This window comes from Papio anubis, chromosome X (genome assembly GCF_008728515.1).
Source record: "Papio anubis isolate 15944 chromosome X, Panubis1.0, whole genome shotgun sequence".
NCBI lineage: Eukaryota > Metazoa > Chordata > Mammalia > Primates > Cercopithecidae > Papio > Papio anubis.
The window spans coordinates 24,342,743-24,354,064 of NC_044996.1; the positions used below are offsets into that span (position 1 = coordinate 24,342,743).

At 54.7% G+C, this 11,322-nt stretch overlaps 1 protein-coding gene across 9 annotated transcripts in view; it reads right to left on the reverse strand.

Moving 5' to 3' along the window:
• BCORL1 (BCL6 corepressor like 1) overlaps window positions 1–8,927 on the reverse strand; it is a 77,401-nt gene extending 68,474 nt beyond the window's left edge. For 3 of the 9 annotated variants that reach the window (XM_031660671.1, XM_031660669.1, XM_031660663.1), the window contains exons 1-2: window positions 7,886–8,216; window positions 7,437–7,547 (exon numbers count right to left, since the gene is read on the reverse strand). The gene's annotated coding sequence lies outside the window, so the exon portion shown is untranslated. The other 6 variants (XM_031660666.1, XM_031660665.1, XM_031660668.1 and 3 more) reach the window with 6 other exon arrangements.
• Window positions 8,928–11,322: the final 2,395 nt, after the last annotated feature.

The following is an 11,322-nucleotide window of genomic DNA, read 5'->3' on the forward strand; positions in this document are numbered from 1 at the left end:
TGAGACTCTGCCAAAAATGAAAGAAAGAAAGAGAAGAGAGAGAGAGAGAGAGAGAGAGAGAGAGAGAGAGAGAGAGAGAGAGCTAACTGACTTGCCTCCTGCCACACAGCTGGGAAGTAGAAGAGCAAGCACTCTAACCTGAGGTTGTCTGTCTCCAAAGCCCACCCCCCACCCCGCCCCAGGCAATTCTGAGGAGCTCAAGTCTGAGAACCACTGTACTATACTAACTGGGGTGTGGTACAACCAAGTTAAACTGAGTAAAGCCTCATTATCAGAAGACAATCATCTCATGGATTCAGGTATAGAGTGCATCAACTCACCTCTGTGATCATAGTCATACATGGTGCACTTCTCTACAAAACTTGGAAAAGCAAAAATCTGCTTGTTCTCCTTGTCCCTGGACATCAGCATTATAACAAAACTCAACAGTACCCTTAAATGGCACTAACACTATGATTTCTAGGCATACCTTAGTAATGAGGTAACCAAATTTTGTTTCTTAGCAGACCGACGGTAAAGAAGCTCAAAACACAAAGCTTTCCCTGCTCCTTGGTACTCTGGATTCCTCATGGACCTTTAGCTTAAGGTTTTCTTAAAATACAAATGAAGAGGCATCCTGCCTCACATACTGTGATGAGTAAATCTGAAAATTACCACATTTTACAAATAATACATCAGCTGTATTCAAATTCATCACAATTCATTGACCAGGGAAAATATGACCTTGACATGCAGCCTGCATGTTACCCCTTTAAAAAAAAAAAAAAAATCCTTTTTATGTTTTATGGGGAAAGGGTGGCTTCTGCTTAGAATAAAAAAGAAGAAAATTAGAACAGCATATTTGAATTATGGGGATAGAAACACAGAGTTAAATTTTACTCTTGACCAGAATGAAACTTCAGTTCGCCAAAGAAAGTTCTCATCATGAAAGATTGCTTTTAAGTTATGAACAGTGGGAAAGGGAATGATTTAATTTAGAAAAAGAACCATTTCTACATTATTTTAAGGATAACCATTCAAAAATGGGCATTAATAAAGCCTAGCTCATATGTAAAATTCTATCAAATACTGTACTAGCATCCTACTGGCCAAAAAGGAGATATTACCTCCCTCTTTGGCCATCCTGACACTAAACACTCTGGCAAGCATAGACTCACACCTAATTTAAACTCCAGCATTAAGAAACTTCCCTTCTCTTTGAAAACCCGAAGGCCTAGGGTCTTCCCTCCGGGTTATATAATCATCAGTGGCTTCTCCCTTTTCCTATTCTACCCCAACTGTTGTGTCACTTTCTCCAGCGCCCTCTCCGTTCCACTCTGGTGTTCACTTTCCCACCCAAACTTGACCTCGAATTTCTTCACTCTGATTCTGATGCTGATGGGCCCTGAAGAACAGCTCTCTACTCTCTTTGGCTGTTCTATTTCATCCCAAGCTTAGCTCAGCCTAGAATCAATGAATTACTCTATATGGCCTCCAGTCCAAGCCCTGATTAGAGCCTCTCTTCCATGCCCCTAACCCCACCCTCCAATTCTGGCCCACAGGCTCTCATGCCACTCACTGTTCTTTATCCAGTTTCACCCTGGAATTTCCATCACTCATCTCCTCATACCTAGGATCCTTCCCACCTGCAGACTGGAAACACTGGTGGATTCCTACTTTTTCCTTCTTTCAAGTCCACTCTATTTAGGACAGTGAATCCCTCCCCCCATTCGGTATCCTTACTTTAGTCTAAATTTTCTAATTAATGTTTAGATGTGTAAGGCCTGGATCCCAGCTAACCTCTGCTTCCTGGGCCCTCCCAGGGCAGTGGCTGTCAAAGGCAAGCTTTCCCGCTCCCTAACACCAGCTCCAAAAGACATCTGAGTGAATATCTTCCTCCTTTGGCTCTTAATTCCTCTCTTTTTCTCTCACATTCTGCATTTTAACCTGTATATAATCTCTAAGTTCCCTATTTCCTTATGGATAAATATGCTTGTATTTCTCTCTAAAAGCCAGTTTCTCCCCAACCCTACTTTTACCCCATATCTTCCTTCTCTCTTGCCCCAACCTTAGTGATTCCAGCATGAAATTGTAAAGAGCTTTAAGAGTTCTTCAGAGTTTACTTTGGAAAACATTGTCCTGGCGATTTCAAGGTTTGACTTTTTCCTTAGTTGGCCCTTACGTGGGACCAGTGATGATCACCTTTCTTTTCCCTTCATTGCTCAACCAGCCCTCTTCCTGACTTCTCCTTCTTGCCTTCCTTCTCTCTAGTGTCCAAGTCCTTTTTTCCCATAATTCTGTTTCTCTCAAACAAGCCCTTCTCTACAACCCATAATCCAACTAATAGTGTCCTGAGATCTTCCAATCCCCGTACTAAACATTTATTTCTTTTTCTTTCTTTCTTTCTTTTTTTTTTTTTTTTAAGATGGACTCTCGCTCTGTTGCCCAGGCTGGAGTGCAGTGGTGCGATCTTGGTGCACTGCAACCTCCACCTCCCGGGTTCAAGCAATTCTTGTGCCTCCACCTCCCAAGTAGCTGGGATTACAGGAACGCCCCACCACACTTGGCTAATTTTTGTGATTTTAGTAGAAACGGGTTTCACCATGTTGGCCAGGCTGGTCTTGAACTCCTGACCTCAAGTGATCTGCCTGCCTCAGCCTCCCAAACTGCTGGGGTTACAGGCCTGAGCCACGGCACCCAGCCCATTGTTTTCTATTTCATGAACTGCATGACAAATGAAGCAGAGCCCTCTGGAGGACCCCTCTTTTCTTCCCAAGAATGTCTATGTCACTGAGAAAGGGATCCTCCCTCTTTATCTACACTTTCCTGACAAATCAAAACAGCCAGACCCACATGAGTGTTCTTGGTGCAGCCATCATGTCTTGTAGAACTCCCTCCACTCTGCCCAATGCAGACTCCAGCAGCAGAGCTTGCCGGGGCCTTAGCTTTTCTCTGCCTTATGCCAATGATTTGATTTGCTGTCCCTTCCTTATTGGCCTATTCTAAAAAAAAAAAAAAAAAAAAAAAAAACAAAAAAAAAAAAAAAACCAAAAACTAGTCCTCCTGAACTCAGACATCAGTGTCCCCTCTCCTTCCTCATCAATGACTTACAGCCAGGACAAAAATAAACCGGGCAGCCAGATCACCTGAAGTCAGGAGTTCAAGACTAGCCTGGCCAACATGGTGAAACCCTGTCTCTACTAAAAATACAAAAAATTAGCCAGGCGTGGTGGCAGGCGCCTGTAGTCCCAGCTACTCTGGAGGGTAAGGCAGGAGAATCACTTGAACCCAGGAGGCAGAGGTTATAGTGAGCTGAGATTGTGGCACTGCACTCCAGCCTGGGCAACAGAGTGAGACTCCATCTCAAAAAAAAAAAAAAAAGAAAAGAAAAGAAAAGAAATCTACCCACCCTTCTTGCAAAGCTGGTATCAGGATCAGCCCTCTTAAGGTCAATTTTACTCAAGCTGTGTGCCCCAAGGCCTGTACCTTTCATCCCTCACATCTGCCCCAAGGGCAGTTGCCTAAGTTGCCCTGTCAAAAGATGTCCGCCTAACAACATCCTCATGACTTAGTCAAGATGGCCACATCCCTAAACTCTACTATCAACCTTCAGATTCTCTTAACTTGACTCACCAAGCCCCTTGCTCCTCCCAGCTCCCTCAGTCTTTGCTACTAACTTTTCGCCTCCATCGAAATTGTACAGGCTCCTCCCCAGCCTTTTGCTTCTATTTGGAGCCCCGGGATGATTCTTAAAATTAGGTTATCCCATTTAATCCCCAATGGAATCCCCCAAATTTCTCTCCTACATACTGTCATCTTTAGTACCACATGGTGACATCACCATCCAATTAAAGTACCCTAAACTCTGCACCAGACATCTTCCACTGTGCCATCTACCATCTTCCCCATAATAAAGCTCCCTCAATTCCAACATTCAAGGACAGGACATATCAACAGAAAAGTAAATAACCTTAAAACTCCCTTCCAACCTTGAAATTTTATTATCAACCTAATCCACTCCCAACCCCAAATGCATCCACATTTATTTTCCCATGTAACTCAACGGCATGCTTTTGAGAAAGAGCCTTCTAAGTTGAAAGAACCACAGGGCTAACCACTGTAACGCTAACCTACAACTCATCTCTAGAAGTCTCACTGAAGATTTTTGCAATTGTACTCCACCTCTGTACCAAAGGGACGACCTCCAAACTGCCTTAACAGTAGTCAAGCTGTGGCACAAAGTTACCGGGCCCCCTTCTCACACTAACATAAAGAGCCTCTAAACCCTGGGCTAGATGCTTGCTCGCCAAATGATGCCTGTGCTTACTGTCTACTCCAGGAGACATCAAGAATGAATATCACCCCATCGACAGTTTCGATCAGCCAACATTGAAAATTTCAAAACAATAAAACGAAAACATAGTGCTTCCACTCAGGGAGGGAGGAGGTGCGAGCGGAATAGAAGGGCACCCCCACGGGCCTGTGCTATTGGCCTCCCGGGTTTGCAGTGTTTCCCTCCCACCTTTTCCCTCGACCACGTCTTTCCCTACAACAATCTCCCGCACCTCCATAACGCGAAATCCCCAGCCGAGGTGCGGCCGGCTCCTCCCAGCCTTGCCCCGGACGTCCCTCTGGCCCAGCCTTCCTCTCGGCGGGACCCCGGCGAGGAGGGCATGGGCCCTCCAACGACCTGCTCCTCCCTATCCCCTCTCCCCTTGGCCTTGCGCCCCGTGCCTGTCCGAAGCTAACCCTGAGAGTTTCAAGTCACACGAGGCCCGTCGCGGGACCCACACCCCCCTTCCTTCTCCCAGCACCTCGTCCTCCATGCACCCGGCCCCCGGGGCTCCTCGTCGTCGTCGTCCTGCCTGTACTCTGCCCCTGCCTGCCCACCTCTGCCTGCCTCCCCTGCCCCCAGGGACGGCCTCCCTCCCACTGGCAAGGCCGCCTGCGCCCTCCTTGCCCAGACTTCTTTGCCTCCGTTCCTCTGCCCAGAAGTGGCGGCGAGGAGAACGGTGCCTTATTGCAGTGGCCCCAGCAGGGAGGGCAGCGGCGGCGGTGGCAAAGGCAGGCAGCAGTGCTGCCCCTGGCCTCCTGCCCCTGCTGCCCGCTGGAGTCTCTACTGCCCTGCCTGCCTGCCCTGCCAAGCCGGACTGCTCCCCTGAGCCCACCACCACTAAGCTCCTCCCACTCTTTTGCCGGTGATCCGTTTGAATCCAGCCTTCCTGCCTAGCCTGCTGTCCGTTCCTCACGCCCCCTTAGGGACCCTGGGATTCTGGGTTCAGTCCTCTCCTCCTTCTCCAAGGGCCGGGGGATTGCCCCTGATCCCGAAACCCGGCCCCGTAACCGGAGCCTCCCTCCTTCCAGCCCTCGGCTTCGCTAGCCGACCCCTTGCCTCCAGGCCTGGCGCGAAGCGGGTGGAGGGCTTGCACGCCGGATCTCCCCTCTGGCTTGCCGGTGCTAGTGTGAATTGCCCCCGATCTCATCTTCCTTCAATTTAAGCCCCCTCCCCGCCGCGCCCGGCCCGGCGGCCCCCGCCCCTAGAGCGAGGGCAGCGGAGCCAGGGCGCTCCGAAGTCATCCCCCGCCTTTTTTCCAGGGACTCGGATAATTGCCCCTGCCCCCATCACAGCACTCCCACTCCCGAACCCAGGCCCCGCCGCCACCTAGGGGTACCCCTTACCCTACGGTTCCCGCACCCCAGCGCCGGGAAGAAAGCAGCCCTGAAGAGCACCCGTCGCACCTCCCCTCTGAGGTTGGAGGGTATTTTCTCCTGGTCTCTTCAAGACTTCATCACGGACACCCCCCCCCCCAAAAAAAAAAAAAAAAGCCTTTTCTCGCCCTGCCCTGCTAGCCAGCCTCCCTTCGGATCGTCGGATCCCTGGATCGGGGGTTGGGGTCAGGTAGTTAACAAGACCATAGCCTCCACCTCCTTTTCTGAGGAGTGGGGTAATTCCTATGGTTTCCCCCCCCAGGATCAACCGACCCCCGTTTCCATGGAGACCCCCGCCCAGCCGGGAAGAAGACTCTCGGATCGTGGCGAACGAGTCTCACCTGGCTAAGAGAGAAGGGGGTCGAGGAGGGGGTAGGGCAAGTCAGGGGATGGGGTACGAAGGTGGGAAGTAGAGGGGAGCTGTCCCGAAGGGAGGGGCGAAGACAGAGCCAGCTCCAGGGAGCGCTACGTCCGGGGACACGAAGAGGACGGCGCCCCCGGGGGGCAAGCCGAGCGGCCGCAGGGAGAAGAAGGAACAGGGTTGGAGAAAGGCTTAAGATAGAAAGAAGCGGGTGGGGGGATACGAAAAAGCCGGGGAGTCAAAAGGGGTGGAGGGGTTGGGGGAGAGAGAAAAAAGACGCACCTGTTCCCGGGTCGGCTCCGCGGGGAGGCTCAGGCCGCCACCCGGGCTCCCTCTTACTCCCTCTTAACCGCCACCCGCCTAATACTGCCCCGATCTGATGCCGCCCTCCGCCCCTTATCGCCACCGACCTCCTTCTCCTCTCTCTCGGCGGCGGCGGCGGTCGGACTCTAGGAACTGAGAGGAAGAAGGGAGGGCTCAGCAAAGCGGAGGAGAGACAGAGCCACACACTGGCAGCAGCCGCGGCGAGCGAAAGAGTGAGGGGGAGAGCGGTGTGTGTGTGTGTCTGTGTGCGAGCGAAGCCTGGTGGAGTGGGTGCCGGTCGCAGGGCTCGACGGGAAGTGGAGTCCGGCTGGGTCCGCGGGCGGCGCCAACCCCCGCGCCACCGGACTACAACTCCCAGAATGCCGCCTACGCGGGTGGGGGGGAATGGGGAGGAGGAGGCGAAGGGAGGGAGCGAGCAAGAGAGGGAGGGACGAAAGCAGGGAGCAAGCGGCGGCGAAGGGGGCAGAGCCAAGCAGCCCCGGTGACACTGGGAGGGAAGGAGAGGAGGAGGGGATCGCTGAGAGGACCGAGCGGATTCCGGAGAGGGAGGCAGCAGTGGCTGCAGCAAGCCGGGCAAAAAGCTAGACTCCCGGGAGAGGCGGAGGCGCTCAATCTGCGGGGCTGCAGGAGCCCCACGTCGCCCCCCCCCGCCTCGACGCCCCTCGAAGGGGGAGGTTGAGGAAGGGAGAGGGTCAGTGGGCCGCGGCCGAGGGGTTCCCTCTCTTTCTTCCAACGCTCTCCACCTTATGCCCCGACCTGACTTTCTCAGGCCACTGGTGCCCATCCAGTGTGCAAATCTCGAGACCCCAGATCTCTGCTGGGCAGCAGAGAACAGACGCATTCAGTCCCCTTCTCCCAGGGGCCTGAGGGAGGCTCCCCTTGCAGGCAGGGCGTGACTCCCCCTTCTTCCCGCCCCCCTCTACCGTCGTCGCCACCCCCCCATCTCCCTCCCCGGAACCCCTCCCCTGAAGCCGGGGCTCGCCTCTCTGTCTCCCCGCCAAGACACGGAGTCCCTCTGGGGACAACTACCCAGCCCCCTCCTTTATACTGGGCCCCTACCCACCAGTATCCCCTTCTTAGCGTTGCCCCCTCACCGAAATAATGGTGGGGGTGACCCGAGTTGGACTGGTGGCTACTTTCCCTCCAAGGCTAGCCGTCCTTCCTCACGCCGACCCTGTGTAGAAATAGAGAAGCATATTAATACTCCCGTCCCCCCTCCCCCCAGGTTTGGATACCCGTGGAAGTGGCTCACAAGAAAGAGGGGTTGGTAGTGGAAGTGAGCTGGGGTTGAATCCCAATCTTCAAACCTCATCCCTGCCATGGAAATCCAGGTATTCGCCTTTTGCTTAACAGCCATTAAATCGCTTGGGTGGGGGGTAAATTATCTAAACCCCAATGTCCACGCGACTCGAAGCGACGCTACCTTGTAGGAATAAGATACGAACTAGGTTGCCGCCGCGGGAAGGAAAGTATCCCCCACCCCCGTCGCCGTCCACCCCCAAAAACACATACCCCTAGGAGAGTCAGATGGCTGAAGAAGGGGAAAGGAGGTGGGAGTGCTGGAGAGTAAAAAGACTGTGGCGGGGAGGGTCCGCGGCCCCCACTATGAGAGCAGAATCCAGATGCTAAGAGGTGGGTGGGGGGTGCAGCATAATCGCAGACGGTGTCTTTCCTCGCTTTTCCCGGAATCGCCGCTCGATCACCGTCTAACACTCGGAGTTGCTTACCACTCAGTCCCCTAGCCCCATTTGTGCGCGTGAGGCGGCCGGAGCCCGGGAAGCCCGGGCACAAACTCCGCGGAAGCTGGCCTTCGCTGCCGCCGCGCTGCCGCGGGCCTCCCTCCCTCCGCTCGCGGCCCCGCCGATCTACCTTCGCCCCCGGCCGAGGCCAGACCCCGCTCCACAACTCCACGCCCCTACTCCACCCCCGGCTCTCCCTCCCCTCGCCCTCTCCCTGCGGGTCCGGCCCAGCCCCTAGCGCCGCCCCGCCCTACCGCTCGGTCCAGAGCCCAGCAAGTGCCCCGAACTCGCCCCCCGCCCCCACGCCCAGGCCAGTCCGGCCAGGCCTGGTTTCCCCCTCCCGCCGCGCCCCGCCCCCGAATCCACGTCCTACTTCGCCACCCAACTCGGCCCGGTCCGGGTTCGGCCTGCGCCCACGCCACCGGAGTCCCCGATTCGGTCCGGTGTACGGCCACCCACCCCGCCCTTGCCTGGGTGCTGGCCTGGCCCGCTGCCTGCGCCCGCCGAGCCGGCCCAAGCGCGCGGTCCGGGTCCGGGTCCAGGTGCCGGCCTCGGTCCCGGCAGTGTTGCCGCGACTCGCCACGAGGGCTCGTTCCACGCAAGATCGGAACCCACGCGGGGTGGGGGCCGCGGGAAGCAAGTTTCTTTATCCTCCCCCCGCCCCCGCCGCAGGGCCGCACCGTTCCCCCACCACCCCCGCCTCACGGCGCCCCCTTTACCTGGGCAGAGCCCCCAGCCGCTGTCGCAACTTTGCTCTTCTCCACGCCGCCGGGGAAGCGGGCGAAGCGGGAGGAGGGAGGTGGCGGGGGGTGCTGGGATCAGGCCGCTGGGCTCCGGGAGGACACGTGGGGGAGGAGGGGAAGGAGGAGGAGGAAGGGGGGGCGGGCCTGCCGTTCTCGGGGCTCCCCCTGCCAGCCCGGGGAAGCCGGAACCTCGCCGGGCAGCCGCAGACCCCGCACTGGCCACGGGGGAAGAACGGAGCCACCTTCCTCGGCCAGCCCCCGGCTCCAGGAAGGGGGGGGGTCGAGCAACGCGCTGTTCGGGTCGGAGAGCGAGCGATTTCGCTCGTGCTCTGTGTCACTCTCTTCCCCCTGTTTTAGCCTCAGTGTATGTTGGGGGGGCGCAAAGGGTCTTGCATGCGGTGGGGAAGACGTCCCCGCCGGATGCCCCGCCCCTCCCCCGGCCCCCCACTTCCCCACCCTGGGCGACCTCAGTGCGTGGTTCTGGCGCTCAGGCTCCCAGGCCGCCCGCGGGCGCAGCCCCAGCCCCGGCGCCGAAGTGGGACAGGTGCTGGGGAAAGGAAAATGCCGGGGCTCGCCGCCTCGCCTCTCGTCTCCGGGGCGGCCCACCTCTCCGGCTGCAAACCCCCTGGGCCACCCTCAGTGGGCAACACCACCTGGGCGTGGAGGCATCTGGGGATGGAGGCGAGATGGGGGGCGGGTGGCAAGAGACCCGAGGGAGGAAGAAGGAAGAAGGGGATGAAAGGTCTGTGTAAAGTGGGAAGCCTGCACGATTCGGAGCCAAAAGCCCAGCTCTAAGAAGACTCGCTTCTGCCGGCTTTCCTTGGGCTCCTCAGTCACCAATCCGAGCCCCCTTGACCCTTACCCTTTACCCTAACGACTCTCTGCCTGGCCAAAGGAATAAACCCTCGTGTGTGTTTACATCCCAGATCATCCCTGGGACTGAAGGGCTGAGAAGCTTGCGGTCCACATTCGAACTCTGATGACTTTACATTGACTCCGAGGAGAGCAGCTAGCAGCTTGCGAAGAAGCTGAAGCTGCCGGCCGATTTGCTTTCAGTCTTAGGGTGTTTCTTAGCAGCTCCAGCCCTGAGCCCGTGATAGGGACTTCAAAGGCATCGCCTCAGCCTAGAGGGTATTAGGGGAGGTGCCCAGCAGTTCCTGGAGGATTCAGTGCTTTGTAAACGGAATTTGAAATGAATAGCAGGAATTCGAAAAAAGTCTTTATGTGCAGATATATTGATATTATTTGTTATATATTTATCCATGCTGAGGAAGTCAGAGGGTCATTTGGACTAGAAGGAAGCCCTGCCAGATTAATGTCTTCCTCCTCCTCCTCCCCACCCCACCTCGATCCTGCTAGGCCCAGAGGTTCCATCTCTTAGCTTGGATGTGTCTTCTCTCCTTTGGAAGTACTTTAGAGATGGCAGTTGAGCCTTGCCTGGTATGTCTCCCTCACCTGGTGTGAGGGATGTGGGTGAGCATTGGAGCAAGCTATCTAAGGCTGCAGTGGCTTTGCTGTTGCCTGAGGCCTGGTGTTCTAGGACCCCTCTTGCTTGTCCTCACCACCGTCAAAAGCTATTGCCAGCAACGTGGACATGGCGCTGGCCATTTTATTTTGCTTTGGGAACCTCTCCTCAAGACATTCTCCTTGGCTACTCCTAACCTTTCATGCACCCCACCCCTACTCCTGCACACCGCATATACACACACATACACACACACCCCTTAAAAAATATTTGGCCTAAGTTGCATCAAGGGGAACGTGAAGATTTGGAAATGATCTGTTTAAGCCAATCAATATGTGAACTCAAAATGCATTATTAGGGAGGAAATCGCCTCCGTGGGGCCTGATGATGCAGACCCCACCAATTCTGCTTTGATTTAAGTTGAGTTTACTGTCATCGCTGATTTTAATTAACCCAGAAATTACTAAATCTCCATTTCTTGAAAGCCCTTAGGGCTTTAGGGCTACTTTGCTCCTTGGTTTGAGGCCGAAACAGATCCTGAACACCTCGATTCGCACTAGTCCGTGTCTCACCATTTGGCTGCCTCATTTATCTGGCGAAACGAAGGTTGGGGCAAGATGATTATTTCCTGGCTGAAGCTCTAGCTCCTCTGAGCCCTTTCCTGTTGGGGGCCAGGCTTCCTGCCCTACAGGAGATGATGGGAAACCAAGGAGCAGGGTGAGGAGAGCTGTGGGAAACCTTGTGAAGAATGTAGATATTAATGATTATTTTATTTGAGGCTAGAACCACAACATAACCATAATAATAATAATACCTACCTTTGTATAGCATTGGAGTGTTTACAAAACTCTTTCACTTGTGTTATTTCATTTGTTTCTCACTATAACTCTCCATGTTGTAATTGAGGAAACTGAGTCTATGAGCATCTGTGAGTGGCTTGCTCAAGATCACATGGCTGGTGAGTTCCTGAGCCAGGACTCAACCCCAGTAGTCCTAACTCTC